This window comes from Salvia splendens, chromosome 2, assembly GCF_004379255.2.
Source record: "Salvia splendens isolate huo1 chromosome 2, SspV2, whole genome shotgun sequence".
In the NCBI taxonomy this organism is placed as follows: Eukaryota; Viridiplantae; Streptophyta; class Magnoliopsida; order Lamiales; family Lamiaceae; genus Salvia; species Salvia splendens.
Window position 1 is genome coordinate 9,769,388 of NC_056033.1, and position 7,570 is coordinate 9,776,957.

Genomic DNA, 7,570 nt, shown 5'->3' on the forward strand with positions numbered 1-7,570 from the left:
TTCAAGGACGGAGGGAGTAACTTTTTTCGCATCAAAGGACTACACCCATACCCACACGTATCATAGGAAAGGGTGTTCCCACATGTTTTCTAGTATTTTATGTAATACCAGCTCTTTAAAAGACCTTTTCCTTATGTTTTTGTCGAACTAGAGAAATGTCGCTTTCTTATTCGTTGAATTAAATGGAACTCTTTTTACTTAATGTTGATAGTTTGCGTAACACAATTTAAGTAAGAATCGAACGAACTAAAACAACATCGCATATTTATAAAACATAGCACGACGTGAATAAAAATGAGGACCTCATTTCCGAAACCACGGTGTTCGCATTCACCACAATCAATACATTTAATTATATGACTAAGTTCGAGAAAAGAATAATGGATGCTATTACAAAATGTTACGAATGGGCCAAAAAGAACTTAAGAAACAAAATCTTATATTGCTTGCACCTTGGGCCTCCTTTCCCAAGCCCAAGTCACGGCCCATCCGAGCGGCCCGTCGGGCCCAGGGCAGCAGCCCAGGCCTCCTCGAACAGCAGCAGGGCAGCAAGCCCAGGCCTCCTCGAATAGCAGCATGACAGCCAAGCCATTTCTCTCACCTACAAGATGAGACAAGCTTTTAATTGCTAAGGAGCAAGAGACAAGCTTTTAATTGCTAAGGAGCAAGAGGAATTTATGAAGCTCCTATTAGGGGGAATGGGACAACCCCCTTTAGCTATGGAAGACCAAAAACTCACCAAAGGAGCAAGTCAAATCCTGCATCCTTGTTTGTACTTGCCACAATCAAACAATTTCAATTATTAACCAAGTACTAGGTATCCTTCTGGAGCCATATTACAGCCATGAAAAAAGGAGGCATTGAGGATCAATAAAGGGGATTTTCTGTAGGAAGAAACAAAGAAGAGTGGCAGCATCATTCAATACACTCAAGTACACCAAGCTTTTCTATAAAGACCCATTCTTAGGTATCAATCTTTTTCCCTCCCACACACTTCCAAAATTTCAGCAATTGAGAGTGAAATTCTGGGGAAGAAGGGGCAGCGAGCAAGCAAGAAGAACCTTCCCTTCCTTTGAGTCCCTTTCACCACAGCAGGTAAATCATCACAACCCTCCTTATCACTCCTTTTCATTCAGGTAGAGACACCACAACCTAGAAATCTCAAATGGCTTTCTAAATACCAAATAAGATCAGTAATAATACAACCAAACCTTCCCTTACATCATGTAGATCAACCTCAACAGTTAGCCAAGAACTTAGATTTCAATAGGACTCTCACAACAATAGTCAAGGGCAAGCATCCGTTAAGTTTCACAAATAATAGGAGACCTCACAACTTAAGAATGGAACTCAAAACAATAAGACTCAATCCAGTCAGATAAAAATTGTCTCCAAAGATCAAAACTTTAAGACACTACAATCAAAAGCCTCCAACATAGCTACTGCTCGAAACTCAAGACTGTTTTTTTATAAGAAAAAGAAAGGGGATAGAGAACTTAGCTTGTATGCCGGCTGTCCGGTGAGGTGCGGACGGGGCTGTTCGATTTGAGTGGCGGCGGAGGCCGTCAGCGGCAAAGGCGGCTCCATTTCCGCGGTGCCGCCTGGAGGAAAGATCGAGGAGGGGAGGGCGGCTCGCTCTCCGCAAGGGACGGTTAGCGGCGGAGTGCTGCCGCAGACGAAACTACAGCGACGGATAGCCGGTGCTGACGCAGAAGAGGCTCACTCCGGTCATGTTTTCGCCGGAGAAGCCGTGAGGAAGAAGATGGAGGCGCGATCCCTAATTCTCTAATTTAGGGTTTTTGTTCTTTGTTTGGTGATGAGAACGAATTGGGGAAGAAGTAGGGAAAGTGCCGATGGAATTGAAAGAAGAAGGGAGTTGATTTTGGGCCAGTTTGTTTTTTTCCTTTTCCTTTAATTGAGTTTATGTGTTGGGCCACTCCTAATTTAATTATGAGTTGGGCCTCTCCAATTAACATTTTGGGGAAGGAAAAATTAATTGGAGGAATGGGCTGCCTTTGAAGAAATTTTAACGATGTAGTTGGGCCGCTCTTTAAGAATTTAATTTAATCATGAGCCATCCTAATGTTTGGCCCGATCAAATAATTGATGGTCCGCTAATTAATCCCGTGAATGATAAATTTAATTCCCGGACTTTAGTTTAGTGCTCGAATAATTAATGTTAAGAAATGGTACGCTAATAATTTCCGAAATGATTAATAGACATCGGTTTTATCTTAATGCTTGAATAATTTGCATATGAGGTAATGCTCTCTTGACTACAAATAATTTTGTGAGTCTCCACATAATTAAATCTCTCAATTTAATTAATGCTCAAAGGCTTTCTATGAGAAAAGGAAAAAGAGTAAAATGATCATGCATTTAGGATGCATTCACGTTAAGTTATTTGGCTTCTTAAGCCTAATTAAGTATTATTTGTTTTTCTAAAGGGGCGTCTTCGCACTTCGTTTAAGACCAAATCAAGAAACTTTTCGGCTAAGGAAATAGTTTTTGAGATGGACATTCTTTTCAAAATATGATTTTGGTACGATTCTGTGAAAATTTTCTATACATATTTGTCATGCCATGTTTTACTTTTATGAATACCTATCTGTTTGGCTATGCCAATTATGTTAAATCAAATTCAGGTCCCGGCCGCAAACCCTACTCGGCCTAGTGTACACCTATGGGGATCGTGAGCTAGCTTTTGAGTTGGCCGGTCCAGTGACCGTCGTGGAATGTGGCCACATTCCCGGTTCACATATGTTTCGGATATGATATCTATGTTTATGTGATTGCGCAATCAATTGTACGAAATTAAAGGAAATTTTAGTGACTCCGGCCTTTTAAATAAAACCCTGTGTTCGCACAACTGTGGCTAACAAATTTAAACGAAACTTATGTTTTTGGCACTATGTCCACTGAGTATATTAAGTACTCAGCCCTGCATGTTTCTTTTCTAACGTGCAGGTTGAACGTGAACGAGGAGGCGAAGGTGTCAGGAAACGGTATTTAATAAGTAGCAATAGGTAGCCCAAAGTAGTGTGTCTTCACACATACTACTTTGTCTTGGTCTCTTCCGCAGCATTAGAACTTTGTATTAGGAGTTTATGAACCTAGTCAACGTACTCTGACTTTATTTTGACCTTGTACCACTTTCGCCTTCGAAATTAATGTTCTGAACTTTACTTGTCATCTATGTTTACCTTTTTCTATTTTAAGTTGTGTTTAGTCACGATTTAGCTGCGATCACTATCACTAAGGAGTTGTGGTCGTGACCATTTAACTACGTGAACACTAATAATAATATCATAGTACTATTATATGTGTGCAAGCTATTTATAACATATACTAAAATAAAGGAAATTTCGTAACGAACCGGCTTCTATCAACTCAATATTTGTATTCATGGAGAGAATTTCAATTTTAGAATTTTTACAAAACCTGGCTTGGTAAGTCCCAACCCAAAAGCAACCAAATTTTAACCCTTTGGTCCGATGGATGGGCTCTTGTACCAATTCAATCTCTCCTTAAATTAAAAAAAAAAAATTTAAACATGCCTGCTAAATTCATATATGAGCATGTACCTTATATTATTCACATCAATTTAGTAAGTTTTAATAATTGATGTTACGAAAAAGAGAAAAGAGATATGACCTTCACTAGACTACCCAACATAGACTTTGAAATGGAAAATGACGACTCAGGCCAGCCGGGTGATAGAGAGAATGACGACTCAGGCCACCCGCAACGCGTCACGCAAGTGGTCCGTATTCCGTCACGAAGGGACGCGACGGCGGCGTGACGCGTTGCAGCGCCCCGTCTCGTCCCCAGCTCGTTCCGCATTCCGTCCCGCCGTGACGAATGGCGAGACGTCTCGCCACGCGCCGAGGCAATGTGGCGCGCTCCGGCGCCGCCTACTCGCCGGCCCGGGAGTGGGCATCGTCACGCCGACGCAATAATTCATTTTTAAAAAAAAAATTCGAATTAAATAAAAAAAATGAAAAAATGAAAAATGGTAATATTACCGTTATATTACCGTTTTTTCAATTTTTTTATTATTTTTTTACTCTATAAATACTCCTAATTCATCATCATTTCACACACAAATACACATCTATTCTTCCCAAATCATCTCCATTTCCTCTCCAATTTTCATCTAACCTCTCATCACAAAATGTCCAGCGACGGAAACACTGGCGGTGGCGGGTTCGACATCAACGCTTTCGGCGACTGGGGAGTATGTACAATCTCCTCGGTGGTGGTTCCGGTTCGTCGACGCCGGGCATCCAGGGTTCGTCGACGCTGGGGGGGTACCAACCACCCCATTTTGATGTGGATGCATACGCCCATCCTTCCGCCCCGAGGTATTCGCAGGGATTATCCCAGATTCGAGAGGATTATTCCGTTGATCCCACTCCGGAAGAATGCCCAGGCGGGGGAGGAGGCGAGGCGGTGGAAGCTCCAAGGCGGAGGCGGACGAGGAGGCGGAGAAGGATCTAGGCCGGCATCCGTACGGCCCCAAAGAAACGCTGGCGGTGTACAACGCTTGGATCAACGTCTCGTACGATCCCATCGTCGTGAATCAACAACCCCGGAAGTGCTTCTGGGAAAAGGTCACCGAGGCCTACCACGAGATTAAGCCGAAGGGGTCCCGCTGCCGCACATATAAGATGCTCCGCGCTCACTTTGACCGAGTCGACAGAGAGGTCAAAAGATTCTGCGTCATCCACAAGAATGAAGCGGTTCATTACCAAAGCGGAGCCACGGGAGCCGACATTCTGAGGTCGGCTTTGCGAGTCTACTTCGACGACACCGACAAACAATTCAAATATGTCGATGTTTGGGAGGTCGTCAAAGACGAGAAAAGGTGGGCCAGCGGTGTCCGGTCCAACTAGGGCTCGACCTCGAAGCGCACGAAGCACACGACCGCCACAATGATGGACACTTCCCGCATGACGCATCCCTAATACCAAGCCTATCTTAACGGAATTGCGTTTATGGCAGCATAACTTGGCATTCCGCCTCCTCACGGCTTCAGTGCACCTCCACCGCCTTCGGGGGATGATTCGCCGGCGGAGTAGTTTTTTTTATTTTCTTTAAAATTATATTTTAAATTATGTCATTTTTATTTTTTTGAATTTTAAGTTGTAATTTTATTTTATGTTGTAATTTAATTTTATTTTTAATGAAGTGTGTTTTTTTAATTGAATTTGATTGGAAAAAAAAATTAAAAATGAAATTGAATGAATAGTAATTTAAGGGACGGTTAAGGGACGGAGGGTTGCAGGTTCCGTCCCTTAGTTAAGAGATGGAATAAAAAAGTATAGTGGGGCCCATGAATAGTAATTTAATGGACGGTTAAAGGACGAATAAGTGACAACGTTGCGGATGACCTCAAGACTTCATTCACGCAGGAGAGTGGGGTTACCAAGAGCCAAGCTATTTAACCCTTTTTTATTTCTTAATTATTGTAGTAGAATATCAACCAATTAGGAAACTGATTATTTTAGTTTTGAACAAAATACTATTCCGCACTTCCTTTATTCTATCGTAAATGAGACGCTTCTTTTGAGACAAGATTTTATAAATGAAATTTGAAGAGTTTAAGTGAAAATGGATAAAGTACAAAAGAAAGTAAAATAGAGAAGTGAATAGAAAAAAAGCAAGAGAGAATAAAGCGATCGAGAGAAAAATGTTACTTCCTCCGTTTCTAATAATTTGGCACCATTTGACCCGGCACGAGTTTTAAGAAATATAATAGAAAGTGGGTCGAAAAAGTTAGTGGTACGTGGGTCCTACATTTATATATCAGTTTAATAAAATGTGAGTATTAATGAGTTAGTGGAATGTGAGGTCTACTACCAAAAATGGTAAAAGTGAAAGGTGACAAATTTTTAGGGAGGACGAAAAAGGAAATAAGTGACAAATTTTCAGGGACGGATGGAGTATTTTTATTTACTTTTTTTCTGAAAATGGAAATAACTCATTTTAGATGGGACATCTCAAAGAGGAACGCGACTTGCTTAGAGCATCAGCAATGGGGCGCCCTAAAGCCCGCCCTATGCACCACCACGTCAGCATTTTATCCTCCTGCCCTTCCACCTGCAATGGGGCGCCTAAGTCGCGCCCTAAGGGGCGCCCTAAGCATTTTCTTCTATTTGAATATTTAAATAACTAAAAAAATTGGGAAAAACCTTAATTTCATTTATAAAATTAATACATTACAATACATATTTTTAAAAAATACGCAAACTCAGCGACGGCGGTTACGGGCCCACACTTCTTCAATCATGTCGTTCATGAGCTGCGCATGGTCGTGTTGGTTGCGTATTGAGGCATGTCTAGATACAACCTCATTGAAGCCCGTCGGTAATCCTTGAGCGGGGGGCGGGGTCGTCGTGCCGGAGGAGCTAGATGCACCTTCGTTATCGGTCCAATCGGTGATGATCATACCTTCATGTTCGACTATCATATTGTGCAAGATTATGCACGCATACATGACATCGGCGAGGACTTCCTTGAACCAGAGACGCGTCGGCCCTTTCACTATTGCCCACCGTGCTTGGAGCACACCAAATGCCCACTCCACGTCCTTCCGCGCTGCCTCCTGCCTTTGCGCAAATAAAACTCTCTTCTCACCCATTGGACAGCTGATCGTCTTCAGAAAAACAGGTCACTTTGGGTATATGCCATCGGCCAAGTAGTACCTCATGTGGTATTGGCGCCTGTTGGCAGTAAACTCGATGGCCGGGCCGTTGCTGTTGCATTGCTCGGCGAAGAGGGTGGATGAGTTGAGGACGTTGATGTCGTTGTTCGACCCGACTACACCGAAGTAAGCATGCCAGATCCAAAGCCGATAGTCAGCGACGGCTTCGAGGATTATCGTCGGGTGGCTGCCCTTGTATCCACTAGTAAATTGGCCTCTCCACGCCGACGGACAATTCTTCTACTCCCAGTGCATACAGTCGACGCTCCATAGCATCCTAGGAAAGTCGTGCGCCGTCTCGTGCATGCTCATTAGGGCCTGGCAATCTACAGCCGCCGGTTTTCACAAATATGTGGCGTTGTACGTCTCCACAATTCCCCTACAAAATCTCTTCAGGCACTTGCGGCCTGTTGTATCCCCGACGTGGAGGTACTCGTCGAACATGTCAGCGCTGGTGCCGTAGGCCAACTGGCGGATTGCAACTGTGCACTTTTGCAACGGCGTAAGCCCGAGTTTGCCGATGCCATCTTCCCGATACTGGAAGTATTCATCACGGGACTCCAACGTCTGGACAATGCTGAGAAAAAGGTAACGAGGCATCCTAAACCGACGACAGAAAATAGCTGGGCCCCACCGTGGTTTGTCGGCAAAATAGTCTGCAACTAGACGTTCGTGAGCTGCGGCGTGATCGCGTCGGAAAGACTTCCGACGTCGAATTGGCCTGGGGATCTGTTCCGCCGCCGCCGCCGCCTCCTCGCGTTGCATTATGGCTAAGAATTCCGCCATTGCGTCGTGCACGGCTGCATTTAAGGCTCGAGTCAAGGTCGGACTACCGTCCTCCGAGGAACTCCGATCGTCGTCGTG

General features: G+C 43.7%; 1 long non-coding RNA gene across 1 annotated transcript; it reads right to left on the minus strand.

The window, feature by feature from the left end:
* Window positions 1-285: 285 nt before the first annotated feature.
* LOC121760780 lies at window positions 286-878 on the minus strand. Its single transcript, XR_006041881.1, has 2 exons — window positions 740-878; window positions 286-601 (listed from the first exon to the last, which is right to left on the minus strand). It is a non-coding gene; the product is annotated as an uncharacterized LOC121760780 (long non-coding RNA).
* Window positions 879-7,570: the final 6,692 nt, after the last annotated feature.